The sequence below is a fragment of the Anomaloglossus baeobatrachus genome, unplaced genomic scaffold (assembly GCF_048569485.1).
Source record: "Anomaloglossus baeobatrachus isolate aAnoBae1 unplaced genomic scaffold, aAnoBae1.hap1 Scaffold_3393, whole genome shotgun sequence".
Taxonomy (NCBI): domain Eukaryota; kingdom Metazoa; phylum Chordata; class Amphibia; order Anura; family Aromobatidae; genus Anomaloglossus; species Anomaloglossus baeobatrachus.
Window position 1 is genome coordinate 1 of NW_027442765.1, and position 16,531 is coordinate 16,531.

Genomic DNA, 16,531 nt, shown 5'->3' on the forward strand with positions numbered 1-16,531 from the left:
TGTTCCGTCTCTTCATGTTGTGCACAGTTCAAACGGAAAATACATCAACAGGCAGACTACAGAAAAGCTTACTATCAAAGGTTAGAGGGGGGCTTTCTCAGAGGGCTTTTTACAGTTTTTCTATTCCCAATTAGCCGTTTAAGTGTACTTATTGAAAGTAGTAATTCTTTCATAGGCCGCCCTTTCTTAGTATTTGACGTTCCTTATATTGCGGTATGAGGCTTCGCAGTAGGTTGCAAACATTCATCACCCATGACTGTCCCCAATTGAGCTCAGAAGCTCAATGTCTATCATGACCTCTCTTTTAGAATGTCCAAGAGCAAGCAAACTATTCCTCCAGGAGAGGGCGCCAACAGACTACTAAAGAGATCATCATTACTCAAAGAAAACCCCAAAAACCAATGCATGATAGGAATAAACAGGTAACTTTCTTTGGAGTGGAAGCGGAGAGATCGCACCAGATGCCAATTCTAGATCTTATCACACCTGTGGTCACTGCAGCAGCAGGTGAATCCACTTTGTCCAAAAGGGATCTATTCCATTCAATTGCAAATGATCTAGATAAGACAGAGAACTGCAGCACGGGGACATAGCCGAGTTGGTCAGGTTGAGTGGTGATGAGTTTGCTATTTGGATGAATAAAGAAAGTCAAAAGTGTGAAAGATAAAAAACAAAAGGAGGAAGTGTGAAAAGTGAATGGGCCAAATTGAGGTGCATATGAAGACGTATGCTTTCTTCCAATTCATTAAATCGGGCTAATATGAATCAGGTGAATTGAGTTCTGCTTTTGGAAACTGGGTTAAGAAGGGGTGCACCGTTCCTGGAGGTACTGCAATACCAGGTCAATGCGTGGAGTGGACAGAGCAAGCTCTTTTTCCATCTCCCTGTTCTAAAAATCCATTTAATATATGGTCCCCAGATAGGGGACGTATCAGATATTAAACTGATAAGAACAGATACTACACTTGATCTTAGCCAAAAGGCCGAGAAGCGATAACCAGAATTGGTTTGGGCCTCGAGTGGCACCCTGGCCTATGCCGGACACATCTTAGGGAGAGAGAGCGAGAGGGAGACAAACCCACGCCTACACAAGACATTTTGTCACCCAAGCCAACCCTTGAAAAGGCTGCTTTGCAGAGCAAAAACAAGAAGAATGGTGCGTTTTGCAGCCGCCGCCCACTGCAATGAATCTGAATAACTCCTCCTTTAGGGCGCAAGCAACTCCCCTCCCCCTTGCAGTCTTTCCAATTCACGATACAAAAAGACGGACAGGACAGGTTGCCTGACTTTCCGTCACTGCCACCCTTTGCCATCCTTACCCGTAGAAAGCCCTTTCATCATCCCCAAACCCTAATCTTTTCCCTTTCCTTCCCAGCCCCCAAACCCTGCCCTCTGTACCTTTCTCACCACCCGCTTCCCTTCTCCTGTCATCCCCCTACCACCCGGGAAAAAAAGAGATTGCCCCCTCCTTCCACTAGCCCACCCTCCCACCCAAAGAACAACTTCTTCTGCGCAGCTTGTTTTCTAGGCAGCAGCGCTATTGTGATGTCATCGGGGGGCATTGTGACAAGCCGCCAGTGTTCCGTCTCTTCATGTTGTGCACAGTTCAAACGGAAAATACATCAACAGGCAGACTACAGAAAAGCTTACTATCAAAGGTTAGAGGGGGGCTTTCTCAGAGGGCTTTTTACAGTTTTTCTATTCCCAATTAGCCGTTTAAGTGTACTTATTGAAAGTAGTAATTCTTTCATAGGCCGCCCTTTCTTAGTATTTGACGTTCCTTATATTGCGGTATGAGGCTTCGCAGTAGGTTGCAAACATTCATCACCCATGACTGTCCCCAATTGAGCTCAGAAGCTCAATGTCTATCATGACCTCTCTTTTAGAATGTCCAAGAGCAAGCAAACTATTCCTCCAGGAGAGGGCGCCAACAGACTACTAAAGAGATCATCATTACTCAAAGAAAACCCCAAAAACCAATGCATGATAGGAATAAACAGGTAACTTTCTTTGGAGTGGAAGCGGAGAGATCGCACCAGATGCCAATTCTAGATCTTATCACACCTGTGGTCACTGCAGCAGCAGGTGAATCCACTTTGTCCAAAAGGGATCTATTCCATTCAATTGCAAATGATCTAGATAAGACAGAGAACTGCAGCACGGGGACATAGCCGAGTTGGTCAGGTTGAGTGGTGATGAGTTTGCTATTTGGATGAATAAAGAAAGTCAAAAGTGTGAAAGATAAAAAACAAAAGGAGGAAGTGTGAAAAGTGAATGGGCCAAATTGAGGTGCATATGAAGACGTATGCTTTCTTCCAATTCATTAAATCGGGCTAATATGAATCAGGTGAATTGAGTTCTGCTTTTGGAAACTGGGTTAAGAAGGGGTGCACCGTTCCTGGAGGTACTGCAATACCAGGTCAATGCGTGGAGTGGACAGAGCAAGCTCTTTTTCCATCTCCCTGTTCTAAAAATCCATTTAATATATGGTCCCCAGATAGGGGACGTATCAGATATTAAACTGATAAGAACAGATACTACACTTGATCTTAGCCAAAAGGCCGAGAAGCGATAACCAGAATTGGTTTGGGCCTCGAGTGGCACCCTGGCCTATGCCGGACACATCTTAGGGAGAGAGAGCGAGAGGGAGACAAACCCACGCCTACACAAGACATTTTGTCACCCAAGCCAACCCTTGAAAAGGCTGCTTTGCAGAGCAAAAACAAGAAGAATGGTGCGTTTTGCAGCCGCCGCCCACTGCAATGAATCTGAATAACTCCTCCTTTAGGGCGCAAGCAACTCCCCTCCCCCTTGCAGTCTTTCCAATTCACGATACAAAAAGACGGACAGGACAGGTTGCCTGACTTTCCGTCACTGCCACCCTTTGCCATCCTTACCCGTAGAAAGCCCTTTCATCATCCCCAAACCCTAATCTTTTCCCTTTCCTTCCCAGCCCCCAAACCCTGCCCTCTGTACCTTTCTCACCACCCGCTTCCCTTCTCCTGTCATCCCCCTACCACCCGGGAAAAAAAGAGATTGCCCCCTCCTTCCACTAGCCCACCCTCCCACCCAAAGAACAACTTCTTCTGCGCAGCTTGTTTTCTAGGCAGCAGCGCTATTGTGATGTCATCGGGGGGCATTGTGACAAGCCGCCAGTGTTCCGTCTCTTCATGTTGTGCACAGTTCAAACGGAAAATACATCAACAGGCAGACTACAGAAAAGCTTACTATCAAAGGTTAGAGGGGGGCTTTCTCAGAGGGCTTTTTACAGTTTTTCTATTCCCAATTAGCCGTTTAAGTGTACTTATTGAAAGTAGTAATTCTTTCATAGGCCGCCCTTTCTTAGTATTTGACGTTCCTTATATTGCGGTATGAGGCTTCGCAGTAGGTTGCAAACATTCATCACCCATGACTGTCCCCAATTGAGCTCAGAAGCTCAATGTCTATCATGACCTCTCTTTTAGAATGTCCAAGAGCAAGCAAACTATTCCTCCAGGAGAGGGCGCCAACAGACTACTAAAGAGATCATCATTACTCAAAGAAAACCCCAAAAACCAATGCATGATAGGAATAAACAGGTAACTTTCTTTGGAGTGGAAGCGGAGAGATCGCACCAGATGCCAATTCTAGATCTTATCACACCTGTGGTCACTGCAGCAGCAGGTGAATCCACTTTGTCCAAAAGGGATCTATTCCATTCAATTGCAAATGATCTAGATAAGACAGAGAACTGCAGCACGGGGACATAGCCGAGTTGGTCAGGTTGAGTGGTGATGAGTTTGCTATTTGGATGAATAAAGAAAGTCAAAAGTGTGAAAGATAAAAAACAAAAGGAGGAAGTGTGAAAAGTGAATGGGCCAAATTGAGGTGCATATGAAGACGTATGCTTTCTTCCAATTCATTAAATCGGGCTAATATGAATCAGGTGAATTGAGTTCTGCTTTTGGAAACTGGGTTAAGAAGGGGTGCACCGTTCCTGGAGGTACTGCAATACCAGGTCAATGCGTGGAGTGGACAGAGCAAGCTCTTTTTCCATCTCCCTGTTCTAAAAATCCATTTAATATATGGTCCCCAGATAGGGGACGTATCAGATATTAAACTGATAAGAACAGATACTACACTTGATCTTAGCCAAAAGGCCGAGAAGCGATAACCAGAATTGGTTTGGGCCTCGAGTGGCACCCTGGCCTATGCCGGACACATCTTAGGGAGAGAGAGCGAGAGGGAGACAAACCCACGCCTACACAAGACATTTTGTCACCCAAGCCAACCCTTGAAAAGGCTGCTTTGCAGAGCAAAAACAAGAAGAATGGTGCGTTTTGCAGCCGCCGCCCACTGCAATGAATCTGAATAACTCCTCCTTTAGGGCGCAAGCAACTCCCCTCCCCCTTGCAGTCTTTCCAATTCACGATACAAAAAGACGGACAGGACAGGTTGCCTGACTTTCCGTCACTGCCACCCTTTGCCATCCTTACCCGTAGAAAGCCCTTTCATCATCCCCAAACCCTAATCTTTTCCCTTTCCTTCCCAGCCCCCAAACCCTGCCCTCTGTACCTTTCTCACCACCCGCTTCCCTTCTCCTGTCATCCCCCTACCACCCGGGAAAAAAAGAGATTGCCCCCTCCTTCCACTAGCCCACCCTCCCACCCAAAGAACAACTTCTTCTGCGCAGCTTGTTTTCTAGGCAGCAGCGCTATTGTGATGTCATCGGGGGGCATTGTGACAAGCCGCCAGTGTTCCGTCTCTTCATGTTGTGCACAGTTCAAACGGAAAATACATCAACAGGCAGACTACAGAAAAGCTTACTATCAAAGGTTAGAGGGGGGCTTTCTCAGAGGGCTTTTTACAGTTTTTCTATTCCCAATTAGCCGTTTAAGTGTACTTATTGAAAGTAGTAATTCTTTCATAGGCCGCCCTTTCTTAGTATTTGACGTTCCTTATATTGCGGTATGAGGCTTCGCAGTAGGTTGCAAACATTCATCACCCATGACTGTCCCCAATTGAGCTCAGAAGCTCAATGTCTATCATGACCTCTCTTTTAGAATGTCCAAGAGCAAGCAAACTATTCCTCCAGGAGAGGGCGCCAACAGACTACTAAAGAGATCATCATTACTCAAAGAAAACCCCAAAAACCAATGCATGATAGGAATAAACAGGTAACTTTCTTTGGAGTGGAAGCGGAGAGATCGCACCAGATGCCAATTCTAGATCTTATCACACCTGTGGTCACTGCAGCAGCAGGTGAATCCACTTTGTCCAAAAGGGATCTATTCCATTCAATTGCAAATGATCTAGATAAGACAGAGAACTGCAGCACGGGGACATAGCCGAGTTGGTCAGGTTGAGTGGTGATGAGTTTGCTATTTGGATGAATAAAGAAAGTCAAAAGTGTGAAAGATAAAAAACAAAAGGAGGAAGTGTGAAAAGTGAATGGGCCAAATTGAGGTGCATATGAAGACGTATGCTTTCTTCCAATTCATTAAATCGGGCTAATATGAATCAGGTGAATTGAGTTCTGCTTTTGGAAACTGGGTTAAGAAGGGGTGCACCGTTCCTGGAGGTACTGCAATACCAGGTCAATGCGTGGAGTGGACAGAGCAAGCTCTTTTTCCATCTCCCTGTTCTAAAAATCCATTTAATATATGGTCCCCAGATAGGGGACGTATCAGATATTAAACTGATAAGAACAGATACTACACTTGATCTTAGCCAAAAGGCCGAGAAGCGATAACCAGAATTGGTTTGGGCCTCGAGTGGCACCCTGGCCTATGCCGGACACATCTTAGGGAGAGAGAGCGAGAGGGAGACAAACCCACGCCTACACAAGACATTTTGTCACCCAAGCCAACCCTTGAAAAGGCTGCTTTGCAGAGCAAAAACAAGAAGAATGGTGCGTTTTGCAGCCGCCGCCCACTGCAATGAATCTGAATAACTCCTCCTTTAGGGCGCAAGCAACTCCCCTCCCCCTTGCAGTCTTTCCAATTCACGATACAAAAAGACGGACAGGACAGGTTGCCTGACTTTCCGTCACTGCCACCCTTTGCCATCCTTACCCGTAGAAAGCCCTTTCATCATCCCCAAACCCTAATCTTTTCCCTTTCCTTCCCAGCCCCCAAACCCTGCCCTCTGTACCTTTCTCACCACCCGCTTCCCTTCTCCTGTCATCCCCCTACCACCCGGGAAAAAAAGAGATTGCCCCCTCCTTCCACTAGCCCACCCTCCCACCCAAAGAACAACTTCTTCTGCGCAGCTTGTTTTCTAGGCAGCAGCGCTATTGTGATGTCATCGGGGGGCATTGTGACAAGCCGCCAGTGTTCCGTCTCTTCATGTTGTGCACAGTTCAAACGGAAAATACATCAACAGGCAGACTACAGAAAAGCTTACTATCAAAGGTTAGAGGGGGGCTTTCTCAGAGGGCTTTTTACAGTTTTTCTATTCCCAATTAGCCGTTTAAGTGTACTTATTGAAAGTAGTAATTCTTTCATAGGCCGCCCTTTCTTAGTATTTGACGTTCCTTATATTGCGGTATGAGGCTTCGCAGTAGGTTGCAAACATTCATCACCCATGACTGTCCCCAATTGAGCTCAGAAGCTCAATGTCTATCATGACCTCTCTTTTAGAATGTCCAAGAGCAAGCAAACTATTCCTCCAGGAGAGGGCGCCAACAGACTACTAAAGAGATCATCATTACTCAAAGAAAACCCCAAAAACCAATGCATGATAGGAATAAACAGGTAACTTTCTTTGGAGTGGAAGCGGAGAGATCGCACCAGATGCCAATTCTAGATCTTATCACACCTGTGGTCACTGCAGCAGCAGGTGAATCCACTTTGTCCAAAAGGGATCTATTCCATTCAATTGCAAATGATCTAGATAAGACAGAGAACTGCAGCACGGGGACATAGCCGAGTTGGTCAGGTTGAGTGGTGATGAGTTTGCTATTTGGATGAATAAAGAAAGTCAAAAGTGTGAAAGATAAAAAACAAAAGGAGGAAGTGTGAAAAGTGAATGGGCCAAATTGAGGTGCATATGAAGACGTATGCTTTCTTCCAATTCATTAAATCGGGCTAATATGAATCAGGTGAATTGAGTTCTGCTTTTGGAAACTGGGTTAAGAAGGGGTGCACCGTTCCTGGAGGTACTGCAATACCAGGTCAATGCGTGGAGTGGACAGAGCAAGCTCTTTTTCCATCTCCCTGTTCTAAAAATCCATTTAATATATGGTCCCCAGATAGGGGACGTATCAGATATTAAACTGATAAGAACAGATACTACACTTGATCTTAGCCAAAAGGCCGAGAAGCGATAACCAGAATTGGTTTGGGCCTCGAGTGGCACCCTGGCCTATGCCGGACACATCTTAGGGAGAGAGAGCGAGAGGGAGACAAACCCACGCCTACACAAGACATTTTGTCACCCAAGCCAACCCTTGAAAAGGCTGCTTTGCAGAGCAAAAACAAGAAGAATGGTGCGTTTTGCAGCCGCCGCCCACTGCAATGAATCTGAATAACTCCTCCTTTAGGGCGCAAGCAACTCCCCTCCCCCTTGCAGTCTTTCCAATTCACGATACAAAAAGACGGACAGGACAGGTTGCCTGACTTTCCGTCACTGCCACCCTTTGCCATCCTTACCCGTAGAAAGCCCTTTCATCATCCCCAAACCCTAATCTTTTCCCTTTCCTTCCCAGCCCCCAAACCCTGCCCTCTGTACCTTTCTCACCACCCGCTTCCCTTCTCCTGTCATCCCCCTACCACCCGGGAAAAAAAGAGATTGCCCCCTCCTTCCACTAGCCCACCCTCCCACCCAAAGAACAACTTCTTCTGCGCAGCTTGTTTTCTAGGCAGCAGCGCTATTGTGATGTCATCGGGGGGCATTGTGACAAGCCGCCAGTGTTCCGTCTCTTCATGTTGTGCACAGTTCAAACGGAAAATACATCAACAGGCAGACTACAGAAAAGCTTACTATCAAAGGTTAGAGGGGGGCTTTCTCAGAGGGCTTTTTACAGTTTTTCTATTCCCAATTAGCCGTTTAAGTGTACTTATTGAAAGTAGTAATTCTTTCATAGGCCGCCCTTTCTTAGTATTTGACGTTCCTTATATTGCGGTATGAGGCTTCGCAGTAGGTTGCAAACATTCATCACCCATGACTGTCCCCAATTGAGCTCAGAAGCTCAATGTCTATCATGACCTCTCTTTTAGAATGTCCAAGAGCAAGCAAACTATTCCTCCAGGAGAGGGCGCCAACAGACTACTAAAGAGATCATCATTACTCAAAGAAAACCCCAAAAACCAATGCATGATAGGAATAAACAGGTAACTTTCTTTGGAGTGGAAGCGGAGAGATCGCACCAGATGCCAATTCTAGATCTTATCACACCTGTGGTCACTGCAGCAGCAGGTGAATCCACTTTGTCCAAAAGGGATCTATTCCATTCAATTGCAAATGATCTAGATAAGACAGAGAACTGCAGCACGGGGACATAGCCGAGTTGGTCAGGTTGAGTGGTGATGAGTTTGCTATTTGGATGAATAAAGAAAGTCAAAAGTGTGAAAGATAAAAAACAAAAGGAGGAAGTGTGAAAAGTGAATGGGCCAAATTGAGGTGCATATGAAGACGTATGCTTTCTTCCAATTCATTAAATCGGGCTAATATGAATCAGGTGAATTGAGTTCTGCTTTTGGAAACTGGGTTAAGAAGGGGTGCACCGTTCCTGGAGGTACTGCAATACCAGGTCAATGCGTGGAGTGGACAGAGCAAGCTCTTTTTCCATCTCCCTGTTCTAAAAATCCATTTAATATATGGTCCCCAGATAGGGGACGTATCAGATATTAAACTGATAAGAACAGATACTACACTTGATCTTAGCCAAAAGGCCGAGAAGCGATAACCAGAATTGGTTTGGGCCTCGAGTGGCACCCTGGCCTATGCCGGACACATCTTAGGGAGAGAGAGCGAGAGGGAGACAAACCCACGCCTACACAAGACATTTTGTCACCCAAGCCAACCCTTGAAAAGGCTGCTTTGCAGAGCAAAAACAAGAAGAATGGTGCGTTTTGCAGCCGCCGCCCACTGCAATGAATCTGAATAACTCCTCCTTTAGGGCGCAAGCAACTCCCCTCCCCCTTGCAGTCTTTCCAATTCACGATACAAAAAGACGGACAGGACAGGTTGCCTGACTTTCCGTCACTGCCACCCTTTGCCATCCTTACCCGTAGAAAGCCCTTTCATCATCCCCAAACCCTAATCTTTTCCCTTTCCTTCCCAGCCCCCAAACCCTGCCCTCTGTACCTTTCTCACCACCCGCTTCCCTTCTCCTGTCATCCCCCTACCACCCGGGAAAAAAAGAGATTGCCCCCTCCTTCCACTAGCCCACCCTCCCACCCAAAGAACAACTTCTTCTGCGCAGCTTGTTTTCTAGGCAGCAGCGCTATTGTGATGTCATCGGGGGGCATTGTGACAAGCCGCCAGTGTTCCGTCTCTTCATGTTGTGCACAGTTCAAACGGAAAATACATCAACAGGCAGACTACAGAAAAGCTTACTATCAAAGGTTAGAGGGGGGCTTTCTCAGAGGGCTTTTTACAGTTTTTCTATTCCCAATTAGCCGTTTAAGTGTACTTATTGAAAGTAGTAATTCTTTCATAGGCCGCCCTTTCTTAGTATTTGACGTTCCTTATATTGCGGTATGAGGCTTCGCAGTAGGTTGCAAACATTCATCACCCATGACTGTCCCCAATTGAGCTCAGAAGCTCAATGTCTATCATGACCTCTCTTTTAGAATGTCCAAGAGCAAGCAAACTATTCCTCCAGGAGAGGGCGCCAACAGACTACTAAAGAGATCATCATTACTCAAAGAAAACCCCAAAAACCAATGCATGATAGGAATAAACAGGTAACTTTCTTTGGAGTGGAAGCGGAGAGATCGCACCAGATGCCAATTCTAGATCTTATCACACCTGTGGTCACTGCAGCAGCAGGTGAATCCACTTTGTCCAAAAGGGATCTATTCCATTCAATTGCAAATGATCTAGATAAGACAGAGAACTGCAGCACGGGGACATAGCCGAGTTGGTCAGGTTGAGTGGTGATGAGTTTGCTATTTGGATGAATAAAGAAAGTCAAAAGTGTGAAAGATAAAAAACAAAAGGAGGAAGTGTGAAAAGTGAATGGGCCAAATTGAGGTGCATATGAAGACGTATGCTTTCTTCCAATTCATTAAATCGGGCTAATATGAATCAGGTGAATTGAGTTCTGCTTTTGGAAACTGGGTTAAGAAGGGGTGCACCGTTCCTGGAGGTACTGCAATACCAGGTCAATGCGTGGAGTGGACAGAGCAAGCTCTTTTTCCATCTCCCTGTTCTAAAAATCCATTTAATATATGGTCCCCAGATAGGGGACGTATCAGATATTAAACTGATAAGAACAGATACTACACTTGATCTTAGCCAAAAGGCCGAGAAGCGATAACCAGAATTGGTTTGGGCCTCGAGTGGCACCCTGGCCTATGCCGGACACATCTTAGGGAGAGAGAGCGAGAGGGAGACAAACCCACGCCTACACAAGACATTTTGTCACCCAAGCCAACCCTTGAAAAGGCTGCTTTGCAGAGCAAAAACAAGAAGAATGGTGCGTTTTGCAGCCGCCGCCCACTGCAATGAATCTGAATAACTCCTCCTTTAGGGCGCAAGCAACTCCCCTCCCCCTTGCAGTCTTTCCAATTCACGATACAAAAAGACGGACAGGACAGGTTGCCTGACTTTCCGTCACTGCCACCCTTTGCCATCCTTACCCGTAGAAAGCCCTTTCATCATCCCCAAACCCTAATCTTTTCCCTTTCCTTCCCAGCCCCCAAACCCTGCCCTCTGTACCTTTCTCACCACCCGCTTCCCTTCTCCTGTCATCCCCCTACCACCCGGGAAAAAAAGAGATTGCCCCCTCCTTCCACTAGCCCACCCTCCCACCCAAAGAACAACTTCTTCTGCGCAGCTTGTTTTCTAGGCAGCAGCGCTATTGTGATGTCATCGGGGGGCATTGTGACAAGCCGCCAGTGTTCCGTCTCTTCATGTTGTGCACAGTTCAAACGGAAAATACATCAACAGGCAGACTACAGAAAAGCTTACTATCAAAGGTTAGAGGGGGGCTTTCTCAGAGGGCTTTTTACAGTTTTTCTATTCCCAATTAGCCGTTTAAGTGTACTTATTGAAAGTAGTAATTCTTTCATAGGCCGCCCTTTCTTAGTATTTGACGTTCCTTATATTGCGGTATGAGGCTTCGCAGTAGGTTGCAAACATTCATCACCCATGACTGTCCCCAATTGAGCTCAGAAGCTCAATGTCTATCATGACCTCTCTTTTAGAATGTCCAAGAGCAAGCAAACTATTCCTCCAGGAGAGGGCGCCAACAGACTACTAAAGAGATCATCATTACTCAAAGAAAACCCCAAAAACCAATGCATGATAGGAATAAACAGGTAACTTTCTTTGGAGTGGAAGCGGAGAGATCGCACCAGATGCCAATTCTAGATCTTATCACACCTGTGGTCACTGCAGCAGCAGGTGAATCCACTTTGTCCAAAAGGGATCTATTCCATTCAATTGCAAATGATCTAGATAAGACAGAGAACTGCAGCACGGGGACATAGCCGAGTTGGTCAGGTTGAGTGGTGATGAGTTTGCTATTTGGATGAATAAAGAAAGTCAAAAGTGTGAAAGATAAAAAACAAAAGGAGGAAGTGTGAAAAGTGAATGGGCCAAATTGAGGTGCATATGAAGACGTATGCTTTCTTCCAATTCATTAAATCGGGCTAATATGAATCAGGTGAATTGAGTTCTGCTTTTGGAAACTGGGTTAAGAAGGGGTGCACCGTTCCTGGAGGTACTGCAATACCAGGTCAATGCGTGGAGTGGACAGAGCAAGCTCTTTTTCCATCTCCCTGTTCTAAAAATCCATTTAATATATGGTCCCCAGATAGGGGACGTATCAGATATTAAACTGATAAGAACAGATTTTTGATTTAATGAAGCTTTCCAAAGCACCACAAAAAATGCATGACCGAAGTCACACCAAAAACAGTGCAAAGGCTAGGATTCGTGTGGACCCCACCGTGAGGAGAGGGTCCCCAAAAATCAACCCCGTCCCTCCGAGCCAGAAGGCCACAGCAAGGGTCAGGGATCTTCGGTGCTCCCCCAAGCCGAAGCCTGGTTGAGCCTTGTCGTTGCTCCCAGCGTCCACCCAGGCATCTTACCCAAGTGGAGTAGAGAGCTACTAGTTGTTGGTTTCGCAGCCGAAACTGCCCGGACCGTCAACCGGTGTTGGTTTCTCAGCCCAAGGCTAACCGGACCTCCAACCGGGTGTTGGTTTCTCAGCCGAAGCTGACCCAGACCTCCAACCGGGTGTTGGTTTCTCAGCCGAAGCTGACCCAGACCTCCAACCGGGTGTTAGTTTCTCAGCCCAAAGCTGACCAGACCTCCGACCTAGATTGTAAAAATTTCCCTTCCTAGCCAGAAGGCCGGGATAGGGTAATATGCTCAAAAAGTATGAAAAGGCAAGGTACGGTGTGCTACAGAGCCCAAGGCTTGCCGGGGTCCCAAGCCAGCAAGCTCAGACTCACTCCAGGGTCGTCAGTCCTGGGGCACGTTGTACCATAGCCCCCCACCCTTACTCAGTCTAATAGCCTCGATCCTGGTAGGGCCATGTTTTCCTCTAGATGAATATACTATCCACCCAGAGTACTAGCAAGCGCAACCTTCCAGTGTGCATTGTATCATTGTACTAAGGTGGCCTGGAGCTTAAACCACCTCTTCGAACAACACTACACTTGATCTTAGCCAAAAGGCCGAGAAGCGATAACCAGAATTGGTTTGGGCCTCGAGTGGCACCCTGGCCTATGCCGGACACATCTTAGGGAGAGAGAGCGAGAGGGAGACAAACCCACGCCTACACAAGACATTTTGTCACCCAAGCCAACCCTTGAAAAGGCTGCTTTGCAGAGCAAAAACAAGAAGAATGGTGCGTTTTGCAGCCGCCGCCCACTGCAATGAATCTGAATAACTCCTCCTTTAGGGCGCAAGCAACTCCCCTCCCCCTTGCAGTCTTTCCAATTCACGATACAAAAAGACGGACAGGACAGGTTGCCTGACTTTCCGTCACTGCCACCCTTTGCCATCCTTACCCGTAGAAAGCCCTTTCATCATCCCCAAACCCTAATCTTTTCCCTTTCCTTCCCAGCCCCCAAACCCTGCCCTCTGTACCTTTCTCACCACCCGCTTCCCTTCTCCTGTCATCCCCCTACCACCCGGGAAAAAAAGAGATTGCCCCCTCCTTCCACTAGCCCACCCTCCCACCCAAAGAACAACTTCTTCTGCGCAGCTTGTTTTCTAGGCAGCAGCGCTATTGTGATGTCATCGGGGGGCATTGTGACAAGCCGCCAGTGTTCCGTCTCTTCATGTTGTGCACAGTTCAAACGGAAAATACATCAACAGGCAGACTACAGAAAAGCTTACTATCAAAGGTTAGAGGGGGGCTTTCTCAGAGGGCTTTTTACAGTTTTTCTATTCCCAATTAGCCGTTTAAGTGTACTTATTGAAAGTAGTAATTCTTTCATAGGCCGCCCTTTCTTAGTATTTGACGTTCCTTATATTGCGGTATGAGGCTTCGCAGTAGGTTGCAAACATTCATCACCCATGACTGTCCCCAATTGAGCTCAGAAGCTCAATGTCTATCATGACCTCTCTTTTAGAATGTCCAAGAGCAAGCAAACTATTCCTCCAGGAGAGGGCGCCAACAGACTACTAAAGAGATCATCATTACTCAAAGAAAACCCCAAAAACCAATGCATGATAGGAATAAACAGGTAACTTTCTTTGGAGTGGAAGCGGAGAGATCGCACCAGATGCCAATTCTAGATCTTATCACACCTGTGGTCACTGCAGCAGCAGGTGAATCCACTTTGTCCAAAAGGGATCTATTCCATTCAATTGCAAATGATCTAGATAAGACAGAGAACTGCAGCACGGGGACATAGCCGAGTTGGTCAGGTTGAGTGGTGATGAGTTTGCTATTTGGATGAATAAAGAAAGTCAAAAGTGTGAAAGATAAAAAACAAAAGGAGGAAGTGTGAAAAGTGAATGGGCCAAATTGAGGTGCATATGAAGACGTATGCTTTCTTCCAATTCATTAAATCGGGCTAATATGAATCAGGTGAATTGAGTTCTGCTTTTGGAAACTGGGTTAAGAAGGGGTGCACCGTTCCTGGAGGTACTGCAATACCAGGTCAATGCATGGAGTGGACAGAGCAAGCTCTTTTTCCATCTCCCTGTTCTAAAAATCCATTTAATATATGGTCCCCAGATAGGGGACGTATCAGATATTAAACTGATAAGAACAGATTTTGATTTAATGAAGCTTTCCAAAGCACCGCAAAAATGCATGACCGAAGTCACACCAAAAACAGTGCAAAGGCTAGGATTCGTGTGGACCCCTCCGTGAGAAGAGGATCCCCAAAAATCAACCCCGTCCCTCCGAGCCAGAAGGCCACAGCGAGGGTCAGGGATCTTCGGTGCTCCCCCAAGCCGAAGCCTGGTTGAGCCTTGTTGTTGCTCCCAGCGTCCACCGAGGCATCTTACCCAAGTGGAGTAGGGAGCTACTAGTCGTTGGTTTCGCAGCCGAGACTGCCCGGACCGTCAACCGGTGTTGGTTTCTCAGCCCAAGGCTGACCGGACCTCCAACCGGGTGTTGGTTTCTCAGCCCAAGGCTGACCGGACCTCCAACCGGGTGTTGGTTTCTCAGCCCAAGGCTAACCGGACCTCCAACCGGGTGTTGGTTTCTCAGCCAAAGCTGACCCGGACCTCCAACCGGGTGTTGGTTTCTCAGCCCAAAGCTGACCGGACCTCCGACCGGGATTATAAAAATTTCCCTTCTTAGCCAGAAGGCCAGGATAGGGCAATATGCTTGGAAAGTATGAATAGGCAAGGCGCGGCGTGCGACAGAGTCTGAGGCTTACCAGGGTCCCAACCTAGCAAGTTCAGACTCCCTCCAGGGTGTCCATTCCTGGGGCACATTGCACCATAACCCCCACACTTACTCAGTCTAATAGCCTCGATCCTGGTAGGGCCATGGTTTCCTCTAGATGGATATACTATCCTCCCAAAGTACTAACAAGCGCAACCTTCCAGTGTGCATTGCATCATTGTACTAAGGTGGCCGGAGCCTTAAACCACCTTTTCGAACGATACTACACTTGATCTTAGCCAAAAGGCCGAGAAGCGATAACCAGAATTGGTTTGGGCCTCGAGTGGCACCCTGGCCTATGCCGGACACATCTTAGGGAGAGAGAGCGAGAGGGAGACAAACCCACGCCTACACAAGACATTTTGTCACCCAAGCCAACCCTTGAAAAGGCTGCTTTGCAGAGCAAAAACAAGAAGAATGGTGCGTTTTGCAGCCGCCGCCCACTGCAATGAATCTGAATAACTCCTCCTTTAGGGCGCAAGCAACTCCCCTCCCCCTTGCAGTCTTTCCAATTCACGATACAAAAAGACGGACAGGACAGGTTGCCTGACTTTCCGTCACTGCCACCCTTTGCCATCCTTACCCGTAGAAAGCCCTTTCATCATCCCCAAACCCTAATCTTTTCCCTTTCCTTCCCAGCCCCCAAACCCTGCCCTCTGTACCTTTCTCACCACCCGCTTCCCTTCTCCTGTCATCCCCCTACCACCCGGGAAAAAAAGAGATTGCCCCCTCCTTCCACTAGCCCACCCTCCCACCCAAAGAACAACTTCTTCTGCGCAGCTTGTTTTCTAGGCAGCAGCGCTATTGTGATGTCATCGGGGGGCATTGTGACAAGCCGCCAGTGTTCCGTCTCTTCATGTTGTGCACAGTTCAAACGGAAAATACATCAACAGGCAGACTACAGAAAAGCTTACTATCAAAGGTTAGAGGGGGGCTTTCTCAGAGGGCTTTTTACAGTTTTTCTATTCCCAATTAGCCGTTTAAGTGTACTTATTGAAAGTAGTAATTCTTTCATAGGCCGCCCTTTCTTAGTATTTGACGTTCCTTATATTGCGGTATGAGGCTTCGCAGTAGGTTGCAAACATTCATCACCCATGACTGTCCCCAATTGAGCTCAGAAGCTCAATGTCTATCATGACCTCTCTTTTAGAATGTCCAAGAGCAAGCAAACTATTCCTCCAGGAGAGGGCGCCAACGGACTACTAAAGAGATCATCATTACTCAAAGAAAACCCCAAAAACCAATGCATGATAGGAATAAACAGGTAACTTTCTTTGGAGTGGAAGCGGAGAGATCGCACCAGATGCCAATTCTAGATCTTATCACACCTGTGGTCACTGCAGCAGCAGGTGAATCCACTTTGTCCAAAAGGGATCTATTCCATTCAATTGCAAATGATCTAGATAAGACAGAGAACTGCAGCACGGGGACATAGCCGAGTTGGTCAGGTTGAGTGGTGATGAGTTTGCTATTTGGATGAATAAAGAAAGTCAAAAGTGTGAAAGATAAAAAACAAAAGGAGGA

The 16,531-nt window shown here is 46.9% G+C and overlaps 9 non-coding genes and 1 pseudogene across 9 annotated transcripts; all 10 read right to left on the reverse strand.

The window, feature by feature from the left end:
* Positions 1-804: 804 nt before the first annotated feature.
* LOC142271814 (U2 spliceosomal RNA) lies at positions 805-995 on the reverse strand. The gene has a single exon (XR_012736806.1). It is a non-coding gene; the product is annotated as a U2 spliceosomal RNA (small nuclear RNA).
* Positions 996-2,382: 1,387 nt separating this feature from the next.
* Positions 2,383-2,573, reverse strand: LOC142271829 (U2 spliceosomal RNA). The gene has a single exon (XR_012736817.1). It is a non-coding gene; the product is annotated as a U2 spliceosomal RNA (small nuclear RNA).
* A 1,387-nt stretch (positions 2,574-3,960) lies between these two features.
* LOC142271841 (U2 spliceosomal RNA) lies at positions 3,961-4,151 on the reverse strand. Its single transcript, XR_012736828.1, has one exon. It is a non-coding gene; the product is annotated as a U2 spliceosomal RNA (small nuclear RNA).
* Positions 4,152-5,538: 1,387 nt separating this feature from the next.
* On the reverse strand, positions 5,539-5,729 carry LOC142271853 (U2 spliceosomal RNA). Its single transcript, XR_012736839.1, has one exon. It is a non-coding gene; the product is annotated as a U2 spliceosomal RNA (small nuclear RNA).
* Positions 5,730-7,116: 1,387 nt separating this feature from the next.
* On the reverse strand, positions 7,117-7,307 carry LOC142271865 (U2 spliceosomal RNA). The gene has a single exon (XR_012736850.1). It is a non-coding gene; the product is annotated as a U2 spliceosomal RNA (small nuclear RNA).
* Positions 7,308-8,694: 1,387 nt separating this feature from the next.
* On the reverse strand, positions 8,695-8,885 carry LOC142271818 (U2 spliceosomal RNA). The gene has a single exon (XR_012736807.1). It is a non-coding gene; the product is annotated as a U2 spliceosomal RNA (small nuclear RNA).
* A 1,387-nt stretch (positions 8,886-10,272) lies between these two features.
* On the reverse strand, positions 10,273-10,463 carry LOC142271819 (U2 spliceosomal RNA). Its single transcript, XR_012736808.1, has one exon. It is a non-coding gene; the product is annotated as a U2 spliceosomal RNA (small nuclear RNA).
* A 1,387-nt stretch (positions 10,464-11,850) lies between these two features.
* Positions 11,851-12,043, reverse strand: LOC142271866 (U2 spliceosomal RNA). Its single transcript, XR_012736851.1, has one exon. It is a non-coding gene; the product is annotated as a U2 spliceosomal RNA (small nuclear RNA).
* A 2,189-nt stretch (positions 12,044-14,232) lies between these two features.
* Positions 14,233-14,427, reverse strand: LOC142271868 (U2 spliceosomal RNA). Its single transcript, XR_012736853.1, has one exon. It is a non-coding gene; the product is annotated as a U2 spliceosomal RNA (small nuclear RNA).
* A 697-nt stretch (positions 14,428-15,124) lies between these two features.
* On the reverse strand, positions 15,125-15,266 carry LOC142271817 (U2 spliceosomal RNA; annotated as a pseudogene).
* Positions 15,267-16,531: the final 1,265 nt, after the last annotated feature.